The sequence below is a fragment of the Panulirus ornatus genome, chromosome 16 (genome assembly GCF_036320965.1).
Source record: "Panulirus ornatus isolate Po-2019 chromosome 16, ASM3632096v1, whole genome shotgun sequence".
Classification (NCBI taxonomy): Eukaryota; Metazoa; Arthropoda; class Malacostraca; order Decapoda; family Palinuridae; genus Panulirus; species Panulirus ornatus.
This window is the reverse complement of record NC_092239.1, coordinates 943,883-970,819: the sequence shown is the minus strand read 5'-3', so window position 1 is coordinate 970,819 and position 26,937 is coordinate 943,883.

Here is a 26,937-nt window from a genome sequence, read left to right as displayed (position 1 = left end):
CACTCCCTGGCTGATGCTCGTAATGGGGTTCTCACCTCATGTTATGCCTCTTGTTGTATCACGTCAACTGACTGCATGTGATGGCGTAAGTATGCTCTAGTGTGGCGACTTTCAAGAGTTGTTTGTTATAATTGGTGACGGTGGTATGATATGATGTGGTGACCTTCGAGGAATGTTTGTCCTTCCTGATGGCTCACATGGTTCCTTATGCGGTGAGCCCCTGTGGAAACCTTGGCCACATCAGGCTACTTGATCTATTGACAATGTAGTATCTCGGTGACCCAGAGAATCCATTAGCCTTTTAGCTTCCTTTCATTTTCGTATCCTTAACTTGATCATCACACCTCCCCATAAGCCTCCAACAAACCCTCCTGAAATTCTGCACCTCCTGGAACCCGTCCTTCAGCCTAGTAATCAAGATATTCATGACCATATTTCCAGTCGCAGTGTGTAGAGATGCTTGGATCATCTGAAGGTGTTATTATGTCGTGGTGTGGTAACCAAACCCATCCTCCTCCAGCGTAGGGATTTGCGTCATGTCTTGTGGTGCAGTGATTTGTGGTGAGGTAAACCCTTAGAGATGCTTGGTACGTCTGATAACAGCCGGGATGTCTGTAGCTCTTTGCTCAGAGTACACTTGTTCTATCTGATGAAGGTGTCCTTCCTAAGTCTACATGTCGTGTCTAGTGGAGGAAGTGTGACTGGTGCTCCTTTTGAATATACTTGTCCTGTTTGTGATTCCTCTTCCTGATTACATTGTGTTATCTGTCTTAGAAGTTGAGATATGTTACAGAAATACCTGAATGGAGAGTGAATACTACATCAGCTGTAGACTAGTAACGCGAAAGACCAGAACTTATGCTCTATGGCAAGAGATTCAGCGAAGCTTGGGGATGACGACTGAGGCCACTTGCTGGTAAAAGACGGGGGACAGTGGGGTTGGTGTGGGAGGGATGGAGTGACAGGAGAGGGACGAGGAAGGAATACGTCGATGGGAGAGAAAGATCGTTTGGCTGAGATGGAAACTGAACTTTCATGCGAGTGCACTGCTTGGACAGGATCTATGATTATCTGCTGGAAGACAATAGTAGTATTCTAGATCCTTGATTTATACAGTAAATGGAGAAGAGGACTGTAAAGCATTGAGGTAGGAGGTAGGGGTAAGGTTAGGTTGTGTTGGTGAATAGACGAGTGGGTACCAGGAAAGGGAGGGAGGGAGGAAATGTGACGCGGGATAGTGTATGAGAGAACGGCATCAGGGTTGTGTACTGAGACGCATGAAGTTCCAACCTTGCACACACCTCATTCTGCAACACAGACACGCTGACATAAGGACATCCGTATTTCATGTAACACTGTACACTGAAGGACGGCGACCCATTGTGACCCACGATGACAGGCAACATCTTCAGTTGTAACTCGTCGTGTTGGTCTACATGAGAGACAACATGATCCTTCGTGACTTACATAGATAAACATCTTGACCTTTGTAACCAGTGTAAACATAGAAAAAATGAAATTTTCAAATACGTACTTTGACGTAAGATGACTTTAACTTTTGTTGTGGAGACGAATAGCGGTCACCTTGGTATGACCCGAGGTAGTGAGGGTCACAACGATGATGAATGCGAGTGTAGACATCAGATGACCATCGATGGTCTCAACACTCGTAACACACATTGTTTTGCGACACCTTGACCTAACATGAACTATGATGAAAGACATCAATTTGATCTTTTGTGACTTCTGTTAAGTATTGATAATGTTATTTTTAGTGACTCCCAAGTTAATGTTAGGACGCTGAGTTATGTAAAGGAAGATCTAAGGTTTCTTTAATATCGATTTCCAAAACATTACATCACAATATAGAAGATTTAAAGGAAGATATTTCTGTGTTTCAACCTTATCAGCCACCTGCGTGTATGGCTGTACAAACATCAAAGAAGTTTGGCATTTCAACAATCAGGCAGACATGTCACCTGAATCCTCCAGTGTCCTGTCATCTGCGTCCGGGATCCTCGTAAATAAAGCAGAAAAAAACTTTGTGGAATTTATTGTTGGTTTCCAACCTCTCATCATCTCATCGTTTTTCTGGTTTCATATTTTTATGTTCGAGGCACGTGCTCATCACGAGGTACAACTGAAGATACTGATCTGGAAATGAAATAAAGAAAAAGAGACCACAGGCACTCGCGAGTGTCTCATAAAACAAAAAACAAAAAACAGCAGTTGACTGTAGGAGGATCGTCAGAACCTGTAAAGACAGTTTGAACTGCTGGCTCCTCTCCAGACGAGGGAAGTCGGTCACTGGGTCGTCGTCTCGGGAGCTGACTGTCAGCCAGGAGAGAGAGAGAGAGAGAGAGAGAGAGAGAGAGAGAGAGAGAGAGAGAGAGAGAGAGAGAGAGAGAGAGAGAGAGAGAGAGAGAGAGAGAGGTGGTTACGGTGTCCTCAGCTTTGTGGGTATTGTGAGTTCGCCAATAGCTACCTCCTTCCTCCCCCACCACGCCCCAGCACACCTGCCTTGACGTCACTGCTCTTCAGCCAATCACTAAGCGAATACAGGTCCTTGTTATCCCAGCTACCAAAAATCAGATGGAATCCACAGTACAAGGAACTCTATGGGGTTTCTTCGCCACAGAAGGAGCAGCTGCAACTCATCAGATCATTGACAAAAATCTTTAACATTTTACAAAATACAAATATTCTACATGAAAATTTAGTTGGAGGAATTATATGTCATAGAATTTCATTACAAAGACAATTGTAAGTCACGTTGTTCATGGCACAACACAACGTGTCAGTAATGTCTGAAAACGAGTTTCTGTTTAACCAGAAATGAAACGCGAGCAGTGTTGTCAGATCAAACGTACGTTATCTTATACTTTAAAGATGACTTTCATTAGCTAAGAGATACTATTCGTTATGTTTTCGTGTACAGTGTTGTTTTGAACCGTAGATTCTAATCATCTGATTAATCCTACGATTTTCTTTTCAGGGAAACGCTTCAAGTGTTGGGTAAAGAACAGTAAAGGAACTTTCAGATTATGGTCTTTCCTTTCCATCTCCAGGTTTTGCTGGTATCGTTGCTGCTTATCATGGACACTGATCTCAAGGCTCATATGATGACGCAACTTACTGATAAAAGACTTTTTGTATTTTAATGACCAAAAATATATTCTATTCAGTGATGGTTACACGAGGGGCATTCTATTTGTTACTTGTCATATGAAGTGTATGCTGTTCACTGCAGATTAAGTCTTGGGCATATTGCTAGCTACTAATTAGGCAGTTATTCTATTCAATACTGATTCGGCAAACTATATTTACAGTCTTATATTCCTTACTGATTACATGAGAAGCACTGCATTCACATGTGATTACATGATGCACATTATATTTTTTGTCAATCTTATAATAGAAACTGATTAAAAGAAGTTATTCTGCTTCACATTTACTCCTTTCAGTCAGCAGAAGGCTGTACACGGGCGAATCGATATAGACAAATACATTCAGTGTCATAGACTTTCACCGTAGCGACCCAACATTTTCCGGGGACGGATTATAAAGCACATGAAAATACTTTATAAAAAGCGATATCTAAATAATATCAAAATCTAAACAGAGAAAAAATAGAGGTTATTTCCTCCACATGATATCTGACATCAGTAAGAACTGGCAATCTTACTGAAAGATGGAATCTGGTTGTCAGCCTCACACCAACATACTGAAACAATATCTCAAAGTTTTCAGTCATTACGTCACAGGAATTTATATATAAAAGCCCGTAAAGCAAATTTATGCACAGTACCGTGGTAAACATTTTTGGTAAGATCGAGGCTGAGCTGTAGAATGATGGCATGAGTCTATAAGAAAATTATGAACAAGGCGAGACAGGAATGTCATACAAATGAAATTAAGACTCACAAGTTTACGAGCTAATCATTAAATAGAATAGTTATTTCTCGTCACCATTCCGTCAGATTGTGTAATGCGTATAATTGTCTCTATCTCTTTGTTAAAAGTCTTGTATGATACTTAATCAGAGAACACTGTGGCTGAACACAGACCGTGCCAATGACTTTAGGTAATAGTACTAGAATAAATCTGTTACATATTCTCACCATGTCAAGTATAACCTACAGTACAAGAGATGGCCATCTACCGTAATAGGTGTATTATGTTTTAACATCTGACTTTTGCTGTGTTATAGATAGTGACACTACTATATGGCCGGTTGATATGACATGTATGATTCTCCTCATGTATGTTGTCGAGTGATGCAGCAGTCTTCCCATAGAAATTCTTGAAGTTAGAATCATGCATATGTAATGCAAATCATTCAGATGAGCCTTTAGCTTCAGGGAAGAAAAGAAACAAAATTCAGGAAAGAGGGTTCTTTTCTAATACCATCTAGGATAACTTTATACCTTCCCACGTCCTTCGTAATGATTCATTTTATCACATAATTATAAAGTCACATGATTATTACACAGCCTGAGTCCGTAGGCCACTGAACTCCCCCAGACCCCCGATGAGGTGACGCTACTGCTACAAACGCACCCTTAGCTAATGGTTATGGAATACAGGTCTGGATCACACACACACACACACACACACACACACACACACACACACACACACTAATCACGAGTCATCATGGACCCGTCTGTGAAGACGAACTCTGGGCACGGCAATCGGCCCAGAGCCATCCTAGGTGTTCATCCTCCACTATGGGATGGTCGACAAATGGGTTCTGGCTTAACTTACGAGATAGTGATCTCTGGTGTAGACAAAAGAGAAGACTGAGTGGAGCGCTTATTTATGGATTGCTGGCAAGAATGTTACTGTGCCACACAGGAGCCTGGTGAAGGTGTGGGATCTTCAAAAGGTATGAAGGGAGAGAATGCAATGATGGACAGAAATCATTTTAGTGGAAGAGAGCATGTCACTGAAGCCTCGAGATGGATTGACGTCACTAGCGGCGTACCGCACTGTTCAGTCCAAGGACCATTTCTCTTCCTGATCTATGTGAATGACTTGCCAGAGGGCTGGAACCCTGCTTGTGAAATTTGCAGATGATGCCGAGGTAATGTGGAAAGTAAAAAGATAGCAGGAATGTATTAACTTACAAGGAGACTTAGACAAACTCCATAGTTGGTTTTATGCATGGCTGATGAAATTCAACTTGGGTGAGCGTGAAGTAATGACGACTGGATACAGTGAACGAAAGCCTAAACATGACTGATGAATAGAGCTGCAGGAATGAGTGTGTGAGAGGGACTTGGAAGTTGACATCTTCCTTTGCCTGCCTTCAATGTCTCATATTACGAGAATTGTAAAATGCTAGAATATCATTCAAGTATACTGATAAGGAAATATTCAGCAATCTATTCACATTTAACATTAGGCTGAAGCTATGATATGCTTCTTAGGTTTGATCATCGCACCTAAAGAAGCACAGAGCAAATATAGAAGGTCCAGAAGGTACAACAAAGATGGTACAGAATTAAAGGAATTGAGACACAGAGAAAGATTACGGTCCTTAGATTTTCTTAAATAAAGAAAAGAGTAATGGATGACCTAAACTGAATAATGAGGTCGTGAAGTTTAGCTGTGGAGTTTAAAAGAAGTTTAGAATGTTATATCACAATAAAGGGAGTTCCAGAGATGGGACCCATCGTACAATACAAATAGGTGATTACATTCTTTCTTTTTCTCTCTCTGCCCCTCTTCTCTCTCTCTCTCTCTCTCTCTCTCTCTCTCTCTCTCTCTCTCTCTCTCTCTCTCTCTCTCTCTCTCTCTCTCTCTCTCTCTCTCTCGATGGTTACTGACGGCTGCATCGTAAACTAGGCTATCAATTGCTGTCAAGAGCCCCTACTTGGCTTAGGCTGCTGTCTTGTATTCCCCCCTTACCCACATGTAGATTGTTGGCCTTCGCTCCACAATCACACTTCATCTCTGCATCTCACACTAAACTCTTCACAACACCTATAAACGAGACTCATTATTCTTAACTTTAGATTTCACCGCCTGTTGGCAAAATCTCGTAATAGACACTCATACATGAATGGGGAATCATAGATACATAGGAACTCATAGTTACATAGGTACTCTGTTCATGCAAGGATCCCGTCACTGGGAGTTACTCATTTGTTCAGCTAAATTCTCTAACACTCATTTTCCTCCTACATCTTGAACACATCAATCATGAAGAAAACCTTCTCACTTAACCCACTGCAGGTTACACAGCCACGTGAGCCTCTCCTTGCATCCCCACTGTTGGACCAGAGACCTGCCAACTTTGCCATCGTCTGAACTCCTCTCACTATTCCCGCCCAGGGTCCAGAGACGATCATGCTTTGCCCTTGTCTGAGGCCAGTTTGACCCCACACCCTGAACACGTCGCTTCACCTCTAGTTAGGAAGCCGGTGGCCTTCATGGGGCAGGATGCTTATCTTTTGCTTGTGGAGTTTGATTTGACCTTTAGCCGAACTTCCCTGGAGCAACTGAACATTCATTTTTAACCACAAAGAACACCTAGTCCCCAAGGGATTGAAGGATTCAGACCGTCTATTCTGGACATCAGTAACCAGGGGAAAATACGAGGTGGATATTGAATGCTGAATTTTCTCAGACTATAAGTAGCCCTTAGGTATCCAATGCCCTCCGGCAAAGCTTGAGATACCGGCTGAAGAATCTGCTTGATGGCTTTCTCACTACATTACACATAACAAAGAGCGTACCAAATGATTCAAGGAGAGAGAGAGAGAGAGAGAGAGAGAGAGAGAGAGAGAGAGAGAGAGAGAGAGAGAGAGAGAGAGAGAGAGAGAGAGAGAGAGAGAGAGAGAGAGAGAGAGAGAGAGAGAGACAGAGAGAGAGAGAGAGAGAGAGAGAGAGAGAGAGAGAGAGAGAGAGAGAGAGAGAGAGAGAGAGAGAGAGAGAGAGAGAGAGAGAGAGAGAGAGAGTTACATACAATTACTTAGATACACAGATCCAAGGGAGGTGGTTTGTCCTTAACCCTACTGAAAAAGACTACGGTCTCATTAAAAGCAGTAGAAGAATAGGATTCCAAGGAAAAGGTTCTCTCATCACCCTTCACTCCTGCCTGACGGGAACTAGGTCGAAAAGTATATCTTGCAAGACTAATTTGGCTGATGGAAATTTGTATGGATAGAAACCATCAAGACCTGGGCATTTATCAGTCTTCCATTTATCTACCTGTATTTCTACTTCAACTGTGTCAGTAAACTCCGGTATCGTGTGTGTGTTATCTTATACTTTCAAAATCCGTGTCGCTGATTTCATTTGTGAGAACAGAAGAGGAAAACTTCCAGGGGTGTTGCCATGCAGTCAACCTCCACAGTGGGTTCCCCATCTTCGCTCCTATACCACTCCTTCAATGTTTCCTACCATTGATATATTTTTAGAATCTATTAGGATCGATCTCTAGTGCTATCTCTTGTAATACTCACTTCATACTCTCCCTTGGCTTGTTTAATATCTTTTTATCTCCCTCCTAACTGTTACGTTGCGTTACAAGATCTATGTCATTGCCTGATTTCTCAAGCCTGTAGAAATTATACCTGCGCCTTATACGATAATGAGGGAGTACCATTCTTGTTGGTGCATAAAAAGACCCTCAGAACATGTTCATAATTCCTCTGGGCATGAACTAACAAGGGTGAGACTTTTTTATGCTTAACACAACTCATTAAAATCCTCTTTTTTAAAGTTACGGGTAAAAAGACTGGTCGAAGGGGAGTTAGTTCTGAGATATACATCAAGGCAAACCATGTCATGGTCACACGTGCCTAGATGTTCGCCTACACGATTACTAATCACTAAGAACTCCTGGAACGCAAAGAACTAAATCAAATATATCAGCTTCCCTAGTCGCCTCTGTGACGGTTCGGTAGAGAAAATTGTCATCAAAAAATTTGCTAAGTCTAGCAGATTCCCTTTTTATAGCTAATATGGTTTACCAGTTGATTTCTGGATGATTGAAATCCCCCAGAAAGACCGAATCTATTCTTAATTGCTCGTTGTAAAATCTCGTACATGACAGTGCCATTATCTGTTGGCTGATTAGGGCGTTTATGTATGACGTTTATGGAGAGTTTGGAAAACTGTGTATTAATCTGAACACACAAGCGGCATATGTTGTAATTTCAATGAGAGAGAGAGAGAGAGAGAGAGAGAGAGAGAGAGAGAGAGAGAGAGAGAGAGAGAGAGAGAGAGAGAGAGAGAGAGAGAGAGAGAGAGAGAGAGAGAGAGAGAGAGAGAGAGAGAGAGAGAGAGAGAGAGAGAGAGAGAGAGAGAGAGAGAGAGAGAGAGAGAGAGAGAGAGAGAGTCAAAGAAAAAATAGAAAGACAGAAGGAAAGGGACAGTCAAAACTAAGATATAAGATATACTGCACGACGTAAGCATTAGAAGAATACTAGAAAAAACAGAAGTCGTGATGTTGTTTGACGTATGAAGCAGATCCCGAGATAACTAATGCAGATGCGAAGGCCAACCGGGTTTCCCAATGGATATCACTCAGCACAACCTAAATCCAAGATGCTATTGTGATTTTCAGATCGTTCTTGTCCACTGATCTTCGTACAGTTTGGGAGGACCAGATATACAATCAGCCTGGACCTCAAGTGTTTCTTTAAGCAAATTGGTATTCAAGGGGCAACCCGAAGTGCGAAAGTTTGTCTATTTAAAAGGAAGGAACCAGTTGCTTCAACAGTCAAGCCTTTCATGGGTCTCACACTCCCAGGACCGTAAGTGGTAGGAGTCTGTGTACTGTAGGACACGACTGCAAGAGGCCAACTGTGACATCGTAGGACATCACTGTTGAAGAACAACTGTGTGCTGTAGGACGCCATCACTGGACGATGCTTGGTCAACGGGAGAGTCTTTAACGACCTTTGGAATTCTGATCACTATTCTTTAGTTTGCAACGAATAATTTTTGATTAACTTTATTCACATTAAGATTAGAAGAACATTAGGATGGTCTCTTTAACTTTAAACAGAGTTTCATAGTTCTGTAGAATACATCATATCATTATCAAGTATGTTATCTGATGGGTATAGGACTGCCACCTATTGGAACATTATCTTTAACCCTTTTCCCACAGCAGTACGATCCCTGAGAACGACGTTTCGACTCTTGAGCACCATGACATGGCCCTCAGGTATGATAGCCCGGCCTTTGCCTTGACCCTTAAAGGCCTCATATTTTTTTACTCCTGCCTAGATCATTAATAAGATCAGTATGAGTGTAACAGTGATCAGTATCTGTTAAAATGTTAATATGGTCATCTTTTTTGGACAGATATTTTAAGCGATTGTCCTGGTGACCTCCGAGGAGGGAGCGACACTGAGCCCACGTCGTGGCCTCTCCTCTGGACCAATGACATCACATCTGATAAGGCGAGACACACCCACCACACACCTGATCTGCAGGAACCTTGGGCATCCAGTATCATGGACTCAGCTCGAAAATTTTGTTAGAAACATAACGATCCATTGAAAATATGGCGTCCGAGGAAATAGCACTTCCCGTAGATTTTCATCGAGGTCGCTGAAAGAGCTTATAACTAAGCTTCGTGATCCGGTGGCTGACGTTAATGGTATGTGAAAAGCCACTCGCTGTGAGCACTAGAGTTACAAAGGAGCGGCGCTGTCTTGCGTGTGTTTGGTCACTCAGGAGCGCGGCGCTGGGCCATGAGGGGTCCGCGATACATCACACATGATTAACCAACTTGGCGTGTGTGACGATGGCCTGATGGGTCGAGCCAACACCAGTCTTTTATTAGCCGTCGGTTTAGATTATATCTTGTCACTCCAAAACTGTTTTACCACCTCCATATTCTTCCTCTATATCCTGATGTATACACGTCCTGACAAAACCATCAGAAGGAATCAAGTCCTACACAGGACGGAGGAGATGACCGCTGGTGGGTTCAGGTTACTACTTGTCAGGTCTTCCCGGTTTATAGTTAACGCCTGATGAAAACTTCAGATGATTGAGTTACTGCCACACTCTTCCCTCACGCACTCTTGCCACATACTCCTGCCACTCGCTTTTGTCACACATTCTTGCCTCAGAGACGTACACAACTCATACATCGATACATCGACAAATGCCATTCAAAGAAGCACAAGATGAACCACTACAAGACTACTACAGGAACGAAGTGACCCACTGAACTGCTTCCGTAGCAGTGCAGGAAGTAGTGATATGTGTGATGATACTGAACAGTATCTTTACCAACTGTGTGCGGCAGCAGACGATCCAGTAAAACCTTGCGCTATCAAGAAACTTAATAGACTGTGTGGAGGTTTAGTAACTCTACATGAGTCAAGTGACGTTTACTTGAATCTGTCAAGTCACAACTTTACCTGTGATCGAAGACAGTTGCTCAATCTAGGATTAAAGTGCCACTTGCAGCCTAGATTCAGTACGATTGACGAGAAGGTGGAATTGGAACTGTTAAATCAATCCTTGCTCATCCTTGCCAAACAAAACAAGGTCATCATAAAGCCGGACTTAACAGAACAACTGCAATCGCAGAGCACCAACCGTCGTAGTTATAACGCAAATTTTTTACTTACCCCGGAGCTACGACACACTGCACAAGAACTGAACAGAGCAGAGGAATTGGTGAGCAAATAAGTCCAACTTCTACGTCCTTCTAAATAAAGATTACGACACAAGTCAAATTGTGTCTTGAGTGACAGCACCAGATTTCGCCGCATTAATTCCGATCCTCCTTAAGCTCTGAAAAAGGTAAACAAATCTATCTCGGCTAGAGCTGATCAACAACGCTTCTCCCTCATTATAAGGCAGTACAGCCCAGGTCACTTATATGGCAATGTGAAGATACATAAAATCATTATTAGTTGATCGTCGAGGGTACAAGATAGGAATGTAGGGAGAAATTATCCTGTTAATCTTTTTAACTAGCCTGTATATGAGTCAAGTATCTATCATTGATCATCCTGAGATGCTGTCGACGTAATCTGTGAACGTTCATTTTTGGCATCATGAGCAGCGGGGCAGGACGGGCGGGAGGCGCAGTACATCACTCGTAATCTTTTCATAGTTCGTTAGTGGAGTTTCGACCTGTGACAGCAGCGAAGTAGATGTTAGAAACATAGTCCTCACTTAACTGCCAGGCTATATACAGTATATCTAATGAATCTATTTATATCAGGAGTTGGTTCACCATTAGGAACACAGCCTGAGCCTGTGTGACTAATGAAAACGTTACTCTGGCCTGGTAAGCTCCCATCGCGGAATAGAAAACCACTTTTCATTCCTGGCCAGCCTGGTGAAGCCATTCTTGTTTATTTGCTGTAGACGGCAACATGTATACCTGGCATTCTCGTCTGAATTAGGACATTCCATATTCATTTTCCTCTGTACACTTCTTGAGATAACTTTAAGATATTCATTATGCATAGTGTTGTAACTTGACTTAGGTATACCTTTCTTTTGTTGAAGACGGTGACTGTGTTGAGAAAATATTACTAGAGAAGTTGTGAGGCGAGTGAGCAGTGTGTGTGCTACAGCTGAGGACATCATCCATTTCCCTGACATGAACATACGCAGAGCTTGTGTTTTCTTTCTTTTTCATCACAAGGTATTCGCTGGGAAGACCTATGTCTGTCTCATTCAGAAACGGATTTTTTCCCCGTGTCATGACTTAGAATGATGATTCTTACTGAAAGACTCGTTCTTTGGTAGTTGAACATGTCTCCCACTCTCGTCTGAAATTTTACAGTTTCATAGAGTAAATCACAAGAGGAAATGCACACACACACACACACACACACACACACACATATATATATATATATATATATATATATATATATATATATATATATATATATATATATATATATATATATATATATATATATATATATTTTTTTTTTTTTTTTTTTTTTTCATACTATTCACTATTTCCCGCGATAGCGAGGTAGCGTTAAGAACAGAGGACTGGGCCTTTGAGGGAATATCCTCACCTGGACCTCTCCTCTGTTCCTTCTTTTGGAAAAAAAAAAAAAAAAAAACGAGAGGGGAGGATTTCCAGCCCCCCGCTCCCTTCCCTTTTAGTCGCCTTCTACGACACGCAGGGAATACGTGGGAAGTATTCTTTCTCCCCTATCCCCAGGGAATAAATATATATATATATATATATATATATATATATATATATATATATATATATATATATATATATATATATATATATATATATGAACGATTGCAGCTTATCTTCATCTACACATCCTCAATATCATTGATGATAACGACATGATTTCTTGCATCAAACAGCTTAGTTTGAATATGGGAAACAACGGTATACGTAGTCTTCAGCGGCATTGTATAGTGTCTTAAGACAGCAAACATGCTCAGATATTTCTGTTAAAGAAATACGCGGATACAAAGATGAAATTGTTTACTTGTTAAAAAAGCTCTGCATGACATGTTCAATTGTTTTCAGACTATCTTCTGCAATAACTGTAATAAAACTACACTTAGAGGAATTGAGCTTCCAGAGATGGTGAAATGTTCATTATTTCTATAAGGACACCTTCCACCACAACAGGTTCTTCACACATTGAAAACGTCAAATCAATAGTTATTTAACTGTGGACATCTACCGTTGTCACAAACAACACAAGTAACCATAATCTGCAGTGCTGCAAAGGTGAATATATTTCTTTGTTCTGCTCTCAGAAGGATTTTGGAATACGAAGATACACGAAATATTGAAGATCAGTACAACTAATACAAAGCAGGAACGGTCTGAATTAAGTTGCAAATTGCTAGGGTCGAGTGAAGGAGGACATCAGAAGTGCAAAACTTATCTTGCTCTGTTGAACTATTCCATATGAAAGAGAATCCCTGCCCTCAACACTGTGTGGGTTTAACCTGTTAACGAGTTGCTCATGAATATGCATATTGCTCTTTATCTGACGTGAACAGTAACAAGAGTAGCTTAATGAACTCGCTGGACAGTAAATCAGGTATTGGAAAGCTAACGATACACTTGGGCTGTAATCTGTCGACGATGTCTAACTTGGAACCACTTGGATAATATGAACATCTCCATTTTAGGTTTTCCAATGGTTCTGTAGTGGAGCTAGACTTTATGATATAGAGACGATTATCTGTCTGCTCTTTATGAATACTCATGTACGCAATCATCTACTGCCAGAGTATCAAACAAGTCTAAACTTTAGGGAATTTAGAAAACTACACATACCATATGTTAAAAGAAATGAAAGGTATGTGATTTTACGTATATATATATATATATACATATATATATATATATATATATATATATATATATATATATATATATATATATATATATATATATATATATATATATATATATATATATATATATATATATATATATATATATATATATATATATATATATATATATATATATATATATATATATATATATATATATATATATATATATATATATATATATATATATATATATATATATATATATATATATATATATATATAACGTAAGGGTAAGAGAGATGTGTGGAAATAAAAAGAGCGTGGTTGAGAGATCAGAAGAGGGTGTTTTGAAATGGTTTGGGCACATGGAGAGAATGAGTGAGGAAAGATTGACCAAGAGGATATATGTATCGGAAGTGGAGGGAACGAGGAGAAGTGGGAGACCACATTGGAGGTGGAAAGATGGGGTGAAAAAGATTTTGTGTGATCGGGGCCTGAACATGCAGGAGGGTGAAAGGAGGACAAGGAATAGAGTGAATTGGATAGATGTGGTATACCGGGGTTGACGTGCTGTCAGTGGATTGAATCAGGGCATGTGAAGCGTCTGGGGTAAACCATGGAAAGCTGTGTAGGTATGTATATTTGCGTGTGTGGACGTGTATGTATATACATGTGTATGAGGGTGGGTTGGGCCATTTCTTTCGTCTGTTTCCTTGCGCTACCTCGCAAACGCGGGAGACAGCGACAAAGCAAAAAAAAAAGAAAGAAAAAATATATATATATATATATATATATATATATATATATATATATATATATATATATATATATATATATATATATATATATATATATATATTTATCCCTGGGGATAGGGGAGAAAGAATACTTCCCACGTATTCCCTGCGTGTCGTAGAAGGCGACTAAAAGGGAAGGGGGTGGGGGACTGGAAATCTACCCCTCTCATTCTTTTTTTTTTCCCAAAGGAAGGAACAGAGAAGGGGGCCGGGTGAGGATGTTTCCTCAGAGGCCCAGTAAATATATATATATATATATATATATATATATATATATATATATATATATATATATATATATATATATATATATATATATATATATATATATATATATATATATATATATATATATATATATATATATATATACACAACTAAGGATGAGGTCTAAGGTGAAGCCATCATTTCTAATGGCCTTGCTATCGTGGTCAAGCATTGTGATGTTGTGTTCGAGGGTTCTGCTTCCACAGTCATGAGGTTTAAGTTATCTGAAGGTTATAGTCATGCCTCCATCAGTGTCTCAGTTGACGCTGATATCTAGCCAGCACCTCTGAAGACCTCCGCCCTGTTATTAAAGTTGATTATATTCCGGTCAGGTCAATGAATTATTAATTCCTGCCATCTTTAAATATTCAGGTTTTAATATGCAGGGCGGGTTACCAGCGTTGGGGCTCCAAGCAGGATAGATAGGTGAAGAGAGATGGTCATTTGACAGATACACAGGTACGTAAAAGAACCATTAATAAAGAAAGATGGGAACAGCCATAGGATAAGGGAGAAATATAGACGAGTGACTGAAATTTTAGATAATGTTTGGCTGACTGACCACCAGTAAACAGATGACTAACTAACTTGCTGGTAGGGACTGGATGGGAAACTGTAGTATGGAAAGAAGTGATAAGAATGACGTCTACTCCTCATCCCCGGAACAGAAGAGTAGAACAGAACAATATACATCCTGGAGCTGCCTCCATTACAGACAAAACACTGATGATGTTTGTCTTTGACATGAGAGTTTTCTTACTACGACAGTCGATAGTAATTCAGCTGCTGCCGGTAATTATCAAATGGTTGGTTTATTTTGATGACGCAGACTTTTAATTGGGTTATTAGATAATGCTCCCCTCCAATATGCCTGGGACGATAGCGTGTCGCTTACAGATGACATAAAGTGATGGTCATTCATGAGAAACTACTCTTGCGGATGACTGCCAGCAAGCTGGCAACCAAGAATTAATATATATATATATATATATATATATATATATATATATATATATATATATATATATATATATATATATATATATATATATATATATATATATATATATATATATATATATATATATATATATATATATATATATGTGTGTGTGTGTGTGTGTGTGTGTGTGTATGTGTGTAAGAGTGGATGGACCATTCCTCGTCTGTTTTCCATGATACGTTTATTTACCTCTTGTTCGTTTGCTCAACATTTCTACAGGTCGTACCTCTGTTGCTGAATTAAATACGTCCCCATATTCCTCCACACACCACTCTTGCTGAACATTCCATGTGGCCTCTTATTCCAAATTATTATTTCTATCTTTAAAGATATGTTCAATATAAATGTCATCATGACCTCCTAGAATCATATGTTTAATCATCATGTCTCCACTTGTCCTTCTTGCAAAGAGGTCAGGTTAAGGAATTCCCTTCTCTATTCGTAGCTCATTCAACTCTGGTCAGGTACCGTTCTCGTTACATTCCTTTGGAACCTTTCCGTCAGTTTTATGTGACAGGTGAGGAGACTCGAGGGTTGCGGCATAATCCAGCTCGGGATGGTGTTCATCGTGTAAGCATCTCCCTCTCTTTGAATTTGAGGTCACTTCTGTCGCTCAAAATATCGTATGCCTCATTGATGACCTTGTTTAGATGACGTTCTGTTTAAGCTCCTTCACCTCCATCTTATTGTGCTGGAACATTACTATCACTGAAGAGATCTCAGGCAGCATCACCAATGGTTTCCATGCACTCTGGGTACAAATGTTGAGATGAAATCTGGCTCACATGTGGGTCTCATCCCTCATGAGCCTCCTAACTCTTGATATTTTCTGAGGAATCTGTTTACTGTAAGGCTGGTAGTAAGGGTACCCGGTTCTTCAAATGTAAACTTACTTTGAAGCTGTGCTCATCTCTGCACATATGACCTCATCTGTATTTTATCTCTTAACACAGTCCTTTAATGTTAACTTACTCTTTATAATCCTGGGAAAGTCTAGGGTGATCCAGTCACTTATCAACTGTTTTCTTTCGTACTTCCCTTAGTCCTCTCCTCTGGTCTTTATATAGCCATTTCTGGCTAACTCGTACAAATGTAGACCAATTTCCTCGTCTCCAGCATCTTATCCATTGCATGTCTTTGTTCCATTATGTTTTTACCACTTGTTACACTTGTCCTTTATATGTATATCTATACGCACAATGACTTACATGCGCATTTTCAGCATGCACCATTTCCCTTAACCTTGCATGACCAAGTTATTACTAAGGATATACCAAGGAGCAACTCGGCGGTCTCCACCAGAATGAAAGGAGTGGTGAAGCTAAGCTTCCTGATGTGGGCAGTGATCGCTGCCACATTAGGAAACTAATGGTCAGCTTGTTGAAGCTATTATGATAGGGAATCATGTTCGTGTCGTTCCTTTTATGGATTATGATTCCAACACAGACTGATCTAGATATGTAAACGTCCCGAGATGGACAAGATAGTCTTAAGGTCAGTGATTTACTGACGTTTACAGCCCAAGGGTTAAGACTTGACCATCAAGGAAATTTGAGCAACGTACTTATTTGACACCGCTTCGTCTTAATTATTCATGAGCCACCATCCGATTTACTCTAAATGTTGTAGTTCATCATTTATTCAAGAATGTATTCCGCTACGCTCACACACACACACACACACACACACACACACACACACACAGGTGGTGTACTGGTTAGCCCTACGAACGTTAAGTCTGCATGAACCCATCCGGGGTAGATTTACATTGGTTCGAATCCTGGGCGTGGCAGTCGGCCCACACTCAGTCAAGGTGCTCATCCTTCTTTTAGAGCTAATCGATAAATGGGCAGCTAGTTGAAGCTAGTGTGTGTGTGTGTGTGTGTCGCCCTTAGGCTGATAGCTTCCAGATCCAGCCATGATCCTGTGGCTGATTAACAAGTGGGACCTGCGGTGGGTGGAGGCTGTGAGGACTTCCCCAGCAGCTGGCATCAGTGGTCACACCCGGATGTACGCGACCTTGGTGTCCCTCCCTCTCTCCCTGGCCTGAAATGACCGTGTCTCGTGTCGTTTGACTCGTTGTGTAATAAATCATCAAATAGTATTACAAACACGCCCGTTACTGTGGAGAAACTGAAGGAGTTCTCATGGACCTGCTGTTGCTGACTCGTACCGAGGTAGACCATATTAAACATGATATATGGTTACACTCCTGGTTGGCTTAGTGACATGACAGTGCGAACTCCAGCACGACGGCACTTCTCTTGGGTATGATGGAGTGACCTTTAATGTGACCTCAAAAGGTCAGGTCAAAGGTCAAGTTAGGCCAACATACCTTCATGCAGAAGGGTTAAACTTTATTACTTGTCTAAGATCGTTTCCGGTCTCATCTACCCGCCGTGATATGAATCTATCCTGCTGGCGTATACTTCTGGAATATGGAAAATGTCTATGTTTGTTTGAGGTACCGTAGGCACTCTTGATTTCGAGTCAGACTATCTATTCCAAATTATTTGCTAATCAAACCAGGACTGCTATTATTGTGACAAATCTCCAATCTTGTAAGAAGTCCTGCCGAAATATCAACTGAGGATTTCGTCAGCGTTTCGTACTCACCGATAAAAGAGCGAGATATATAGATGGAGTTACATAGGTTAAGGTCCCCCAGGGCCAGCCTGGAGAGCGACACTTGGCAACATGACTCGCCATGAGAAATGACTCCCATTTTCAGAGAACTGATCTTAGGTCAGATGCTACACTGTCGACACCAGACAGACAGCCTCTGCATCATGTGTGAAGTAAATGTGTGTATTGTATGTGTTTAGTAGATTGTCCGTATAGATATGAGTTAAGAAAGAAAGGTTTATAGGATGTTTGGGTATTGTTGGTGTACATGAGAAAAAGGCGGTATGCAAGTATACGTTTCACCAGTGTTACGTTTTCCTTAACACAGACGAGTCTTGTTATTTGTCTTAACGGATCCTCCTGAGGTCGAGTGTTAGATGATCGCTGTCACACAGTGGGTTACACACCTTAAGGATACAACTGTAAAGATCCTTAACTAAGGTGTAAATAATGAAATTATACTTAGTATTATAAAGGCATAAACCTTGTCATTATCTGCTATGAACATAGAGAGTTCGACCATCACTTTGTCTTTGTTATCGAGTCCCCAGACTCCCACTGTAGGTTTTCCTTGGCTTGTCTCCCCACTGGTCCTAGAGATCTTGGAGAAAAATTAAATTCCTTCTGTGTTGGGCTTGTAGTACGTCGTGGGTTAACTTGTGACAGTGCTGAAGGAGTGCCAAGATATTGTGTACGAAAGTCAGCTTTCTCTGTGGGAACAAGAAACGTTAGAAATCTTCCATCTGTTCTTAGTTTTACTGCCTAAACGAAGGCAATCCCAGGTTGAACATTTAGTAGATAATTATAGTTTTAAGTTAGCGAACTGAACCTTTCTTGAAGAGCCGGTTTCCTACCAGACTAAGTTATTAATAACTTTGTAATGTGGCCAGACTACTTCAGCAGGTTACCTGCTCAGTCCGTGGGAAGGGACGCGAGTAGACCTCTTCTTAACACATCGAAGGTCTGATTACATTAGATAAGGTGTGGAAACCCATTAAATGACAATAATCATTTGGTCAATATGGTTACCGAATACCAGTCGTATCACAGAGCCACCCTGACGCTGAAGATTACACAAAAAATTAGAAGGAACTATCAATGATCTTCGTCAGGAGCAGGACCAACCATTCAGCCTTCACCAGCTAGTGAGGTGACTGGATGGACATACATCCAAGCCCACCATATCACTTATTTTCATCCTCTTTGTCCATCCACTCCCTGTAAACATTAGCTCTTCCTCCCTACCCGTTATCTGCACCTGGAACACTCTATATCTGAATGGGCTTGAATCTGATTCTATTTATTTACGTATCCAGTAGTCGTTGCTAGCTCTCTTTGCGAGTGAATTATACACTTATACTGGATGTATCTCAAGAAGTCAGAAAAATCGCCCATGTACACAATCAGGAATAACATTCAGGTATCAACATCCATAGAGATATTACACATTTACATATTCACACATCCAAATGTCTCTATGTATAACTGGATTCATTTATCATCATCTAACAAACGATATTATCGCCAAAGGACACAAGTCTATTGGTTATTGTGCATTTGCCAAGTTTCTCACCAGCACAAACATCCGTTGTCGATCATGTATTTAGCAAAAGAAAATTTCACCAACAGACACATATCTGCCGTTTGATAATGGCTTTTGATCTCGTTGTGGCCTCCTTCGTTGTGGCCTCCTTCGTTGTCCGCGTCCTTGTAATTATGACCAGGTTAATTCGGCTGGCGAGATGATGGGTTTGTTCCTATGGTGTAATGAATTCAAAACCCGTTAATTAACTGTCGTGATTAGCCTCATCATAGATCCTTTCGATAAAGACTCATGATGAAATTAATTTCGAAATACGTTATACTATTTTCTTTACTGTTTCATTGATCTCAGCAGTACAAAGATCTCACCTAACTTAAACTCAGAATTCCTAAGGTCATCGGGGTCTTTCACTATACTGACTCAATCCTTTGTTCCTTATTGATTTCGAGCGTGATAGTGTATCCTCTTAAGGAAAACTGAATGCTTGCCTGGGAAAGAAATTGGTCGGCGTGAACGTTGGTCTCAAAGATAATTACCAGCTTCATGATTTACTACTGTTAATGAAAAATTGTTTCAATTCTTCACAGCAAGATCTGAAGCTGTCAATTATCAATTGATAATAAACTGTTCCAAAGACACCGTAATCTCTATTCTTGTTTTTTGTCCTGATTTCGGTTGTACATTTCAGCTTATGATTTCAAAAGAATAATACATCGTTGCAATGCAATTTGTTTGATAGAAAGCTTTTCCATAAGAATTTGAATCCAAGAGAAAAAAGGCATCCTTACCGCAGTCGAGGCTTGAGTCCGGAACATTTTCTTTCGCAACAAACCTGAAGACAATGTTTCACCATACACGAAGAACTCTATCCCTGTCCTAGTGGCTGTTGCAGGGATTTCAACGGAAGAATTACTGAAAGAATCTTATGCTCTAAATGCAACAAAGAAGATGGATGATGCTCCAGTACCAAAAATTCCTTGGCATCACTGAGGAGACCGCTGGGCTGCACCGGTCACAAGTCCTACCCGATACAGCTCCAGTGGTCTAAAGTTATTAACACTAATGACGTAATAAGATGATGGTAGGGTTGGCAAGTGTCTTCATGAGGAAAAAATTTGACTCAAATATTGAGATCGAAAAAGCTGTTCCGTGTGCATCATGTTCGCTGGAATGAGTTCGAGAGTCGTCGGTAATTTAGAACTATAGATCAAGGCATTTTGTGGCGCCTGTTTCAAGCAGCAACCATCATCTTCAGTGTGCCTTCAGGTTTTCTTCTGCTTCCACCATCTTCATTGTGATTTAAATTTTTTTGCTGTTACCACTTACAGACATGCATTATACATCCTACTTCACGGTTGGATATAGCTTGGGATCCTACGCAGGCTATGAAACTAGAGACAACGACAAATAATACTGTTGTCAGACAACAGTGAGGCCGTCAGCTTAGTAAATGTTGCCACAACAACCATAGGAAAGCCCACAAACATAACTTGAATAAAATTCTTTCTCTGATACAGTCCTCCCGCCAAATGAGATCATTTATTGTTCACAGTGGAACTCATTACTGGGGAGAGCCTTCCTAGCAGAGGAAACCACTTATTGGCGTTTTCTCCTCATAGGTGTTCCTGTACTGGCCTTCATAGAATTTGGTCTTTGATAGACTCTTCTCACTATAGAAACCAACATACTAACAGAACTGATTCATGCATTAGGCATAGTATATATATATATATATATATATATATATATATATATATATATATATATATATATATATATATATATATATATATATATATATATATATATATATATATGTCCATATCAGGTAAACATAAAATCAATGAAAGAATAACCAATAAATACATGGGAAATAGGACCCTAGTCCTCCTGTAGACCTTCAATCGGTTCGATGTTCTCTCGATGATGACTTGGGCACACGAAGCTCTAGCCAATTACGCACCAACACCTTGGGTCTTGTCCTGGTCACAGTGCCAGCGGCTAGGTACACTAACAACACCTCAGGTCTTGCCCTGATTACAGTGCCAGCAGCCTGATACACCACGAACACCATGGGTCTTATCCTGTTCATAACGCCGCCGACAACTCCCAGGTCTCATAACTCAGTGTTACACAGCCCATCATTACTATGATTGAGTGGAAGACTCGGTAGCCCAGTTTTTGTTTTAGCTAAAGTGTAGGTGCCGTCACGGGGCTTAAGTCCTGAGGTTACTGGGTTTGAGGAGGTACCGAGCAGGGTCTCATGGAGACGGGAGGTAAAGGACGATCATAGATGGAAAGGTTAAAACTGACTAAAATGTAGGCTAGAACAAATCAAGTAGGTCGAGGACATTGAAGGCAGAATCCTCTGATATTCTCTTAACACCGCTACTAAGTAAAGTAACCTCATTCTAATTCAAAGCCAAATATAACTAGGAAAATCTTCTCTTTAGGTAAGTCAGAAAAAATATCTTATATAGTATTATCTCATGTATTAAGTAAATCTGTTAACAAAGAATAAGAAAATGATCATCCCTATGATTATAGGGCCCAGCGAGTAGACAAGGAGGCGGAGCACAACTGATGAGGGAGGTTGTGATGGAGTGCTGAATGAGGGAGGTTGTGATGGAGTGCTGAATGAGGGAGGTTGTGATAGAGTGCTGAATGAGGGAGGTTGTGATGGAGTGCTGAATGAGGGAAGTTGTGATGGAGTGCCGAATGAGGAATCTTTGTGTGAGAAAGGTCGAAGCACAGTCACGATCATGAAATGTGTCAAAAAGGTGTTAAGTAGTGAGTTTAGTAGGTAGACGAGATGAGAGATGGACAGAGAGATATTGAATGACATAAATGAGAAAACTGATGAGAGAGAGAGAGAGAGAGAGAGAGAGAGAGAGAGAGAGAGAGAGAGAGAGAGAGAGAGAGAGAGAGAGAGAGAGAGAGAGAGAGAGAGAGAGAGAGAGAGAGAGAGAGAGAGAGAGAGAGAGGTAAAGAGGAATGGGGAAATATGGTATAAGTGTTGTGATGGAAGGAAGGAAAGGAGGAAGGAAGAAATGAAGGAAGTAAGTAAGCAAGGAAGGGAGAAAGTAAGTGAGTAAGGAAGGAAGGCATTACAGGGTGAAGAAAAATACGGGGAAAGATTACTTGTGATCAGATGTTTCCTTTAAGGTTGGGGTTGGATGATGCTTGATACTGTAGACGGTGGCTCAACGAAGACAGCATTTATGGGCTTGCTGTATATGGGAGGCCAGAACAATGAGATGATATGTTTAGAACCAGAGACTGTTTCAGTAGGTCCAACGGGGACCAAAGGGCAGCACTTCTCTGAAGAAGGTAGTACAGTGATGAGGTCAGAGTCTGAAGTGTTGTATGTGGCATGAGATACAAAACGAATCTTAAAGGAGGAAATGCTTAAGGTTCATTAGGCTATTAATGAGCTTAATTAAATGGGAAGGTGGAAGACCTCTTAGTATGCAAGACTGGGAGCTACATGTCTCAATATTCCTTAGGGGGATGGAAGGTATGGCTAGGATCCTCATTTATAATACCTCACGCTGTTGGCCTGCGGTTGTAAACAGAAGATAATGTAGTCAGTTACTATCCAATAACTGGATGACAGTTAACGGATTTAACCATATTAGACAATCTATTGGAGACAACGATTTAACTTTGCTGCTATGGTGATATATATATATATATATATATATATATATATATATATATATATATATATATATATATATATATATATATATATATGTACATATATATATATATATATATATATATATATATATATATATATATATATATATATATATATACATATATATATATATATATATATATATATATATATATATATATATATATATATATATATATATATATATTCCTATGAGTCCACGGGGAAAATGAAACACGATAAGTTCCCAAGTGCATTTTCGTATAATAATCACATCATCAGGGGAGATACAAGAAACAAATATAGGTCAGCTGATATACAACGAAGAGACGTAGTTAGGACGCCCTTTAGTAAACACGTGATTGTCCAGGACAGACAACGAGCGTATCATAAACTTATCATTCAATTATATAATTTTTTCTTTCTTTCCGTCATACATATTCGCCGTATTCTACGCTATCGAGGTAGCACAAGGAATATACGAAGAAAAGGCCGCACTTGCTCATATCCATTCTGTAGCTGTCATGTGTAACGCAACGAAGCCACAAATAGCCTGCTATCCACAACCGGGCCTTGCAGACCTTTCCATATTTTTCCCCGGCCGTTTCATATGCCCTGGGTCAGTACAGATAGATAGCTAATTGCTTTTTCCGCTTTAACGAGGAAGTCTCAGGAACAGACGAGCAATGGCCTTATCTACATATCCATTCTCTAGCTATCATGATAACACACATAAACCAGATCCTAACATCCACAGCCATGCAAGAAGCTTTGTCTTAACAACCTCTAAATACCACAACGATCCAGCTTGTTCTATTCCACGGATGCCTCTCGTCATCCAAAATGTTCAGGTCCTGATACCCTAAAGCACCCTTCATTCTATCCTTCCATTTCATTTATGGTCTCCCATTCTGTATCGCCTTCAGATGAACGAGGATGTTTACTGTTTCATCTTCCATCAGATAAACGATGTTTACTCCTAATCTTGCCTGACGCTGTGCCACCGATATGGGGATTGGCAGAGAGCAGCTCAAACGGAAACAAGTGGAGGGTTCAGTTTCATTGTGCTTCACTAGGTTCCTAAGACAGTTCAGATAAATTTCATTGTTTCCTACACTTCAAGTAGCCAATGAGAAACTCAGTACCTAAATTTTGGGGGGAAATCAGTGATTAATGAGTCAGAAGCTTACAAATCTTGGTGGATGGCACCCTGACTAGCTGTAAAACTTTCATATCCTTTCACTATCACATATTAGAGGAAGAAATCCTGCTCTCAAGCGAACATGGAAATTAGTCTTTGATGTTAATGACAAACTCCTCACTGAACATGACATCGATGATGATTATGTGTGTGTGTGTGTGTGTGATTTTTTGCAAGTCTTATATAGAAAGATACATACAAATGTGTGTGTGTGTGTGTGTGTGTGTGTGTGAGAGAGAGAGAGAGAGAGAGAGAGAGAGAGAGAGAGAGAGAGAGAGAGAGAGAGAGAGAGAGAATAAATAATTCAAGTCTCCCTTCAAGTCTGTCTCGGACCCTCACGAAGAACGTGTTTATCATGTTAATGTTCGGCGTACATGAACCAGTTTTAGATAAGCAAGTCACTGAGAAAACTGCTGTTATTTTGTCACATTGGAGTAATCATACATTTCTTCACTGTGTTCACCACTCAAAATCATCTTATTTGAGCCAATGATTTTGTTGCTGGTCTCCTTGCTTTACATTTGGGAACCCTGTCAATCTGACCACTTTGGAGGAACACGATCCATTATGTTGACGTGTTCAGGTGCTCGAGCTGCAGCTCAGGTGTACAGGACCCGCCAGCCCGTCAACCTTGGAACAACCAAGGAACAGTAGCCATGTGCCCAAGAACCTGAGCCACTATTGGGTCTCTGTGTATAGTGACGTGAAGGGCTGGCGCGCGCCTTCGTTGTCGCTGATTGGCTGAGCCTGCAACGTCCACGCGCCTGACCGGGGAAGTGGATTAATTTCAAATTCTTTCATCGACCTTTAAGAACATTGTTCATTTTGCGTAGCAAGACTTCTCTTGTTTTCTGTATGAGTGTCCGCTATTGAAAGACAACAATCTTTCTTCAGGCATGAGCTAAACTGATTCTAATCTTATACTGTCACATATTCTCAAAGGAGAATCTTTTGAAGTAAAGAGACAAAGAATTCGTAAAGACAACAGTGGGACTCGTGCTGGATTATCGTCTCTTTCGACAAAACATTTTGAGGCACATGGTTGGAATCCTAAAATATCTCTCATCCAGAACTTGTTTTTATGGTTAATCAAATGATCAGCGCCAAGGTCTCCACATGCTGGATTAGAGGCCTGGACAATGACACGAGGACCGGCTTGCTGCCTGAACCAGTAAGAGCAATGAAGGCGCTGATGATGCGAGCCGACCAGACGATTATTTTCAGCGGAGGCGTTGGCCACAAACCACACTGCCTTGCTGCCCCAGTTTAATAATTCAGTGGGAGATTTTGTGAAAAGACATACTGGTTTTCTAGCCTTACTGAAGATTTGATTGATCATCAGTGCAACACTGGGGAAGTTGATGATCGATGTGGCTGACCGTTTCTCAAGCGCTAGGGAGTTGGTAGCGCGGGAAACTCTCTCCTTTCAGGTCTGGCGTTCGTTAGTAAAATATAACTTGGGATATGATAAGCAGGTTTGCTGTCCTAGCCTTAATCACTGGCATCAGCAGTAGATGTGAAACTTTCTCCTGGTCAATAAAAACTCTTCTTTCCATCTAATGTCACCTGCGTATAGGATATATTTTTTTGCATCGATCATTTGACAATCGAAAAATTAGAACATTCTAATTAGTAGATCACACTTCTAGACACCAGCTTTGCTTCCTGTAGTTCGGTCTTTGCTTGAGAATTAGCTGTTTATTGCTCCTTTGTCGCTGTCTCCCGCGTTAGCGAGGTAGGGCAAGGAAACAGGCGAAAGAAAGGCCCAACCCACCCATATACAAATGTATGTGCAATATATATATTGCACGTCACCTACCTGGGCACTTTGACCAAGTCCTACGCGCGTGTATAGACACAGAAGTACAAGCTCATACACTCATGAATGTAGACCCACAAGGAAATCTTCCCAGGCGACCAGAAAATGCCAAACCGTGAGAATTATACCTGCGGCGGAGAATTACATATAGAGAAGGCAGCAAGTGTGGGAGCGCAAGAAAATTACTAGTCGTGCGGCGCCGGTAGAAGAGATGCTCCCTCGCATTATCCGGCTGGAGAGTACTGATTGGACGACGCCTAAAATAATACTAATTTACATCGTGTCAAAATTACTGCTCATGGTTTATTGAATTTGGTTCATTGTAGTCATAACATATCCAGTAGGCCACCACTCTAATGTGGCCCTAGGCTTTACTATTACGGCAAGATGATGGTTTAGATGGCAAGTAGAAGAGGGGGGAAGATATGTTTTGTCGTACATCAATATGGTTGAGTGGCGAAGCTGAACCTTCTCTGGACACTGATAATCACGTCAGCCACACCCACTGATGTCATCATGTTAGTTTATGACGTGTAATTACGCAGTTGGTTGAGTGCACGTCTGATCAGGTGTAATTATACCATGAAGTATATCACCAGCTGCCAAGCGTTAAGGTGACGCACATAAAGACACAGGTGAGTCTCTCACGTCCAAGTGTACAGTGTATGATCGAGGGATGGAAACACCTCCTTCTCGTGGTAATCAGTGACTACATGATTTTA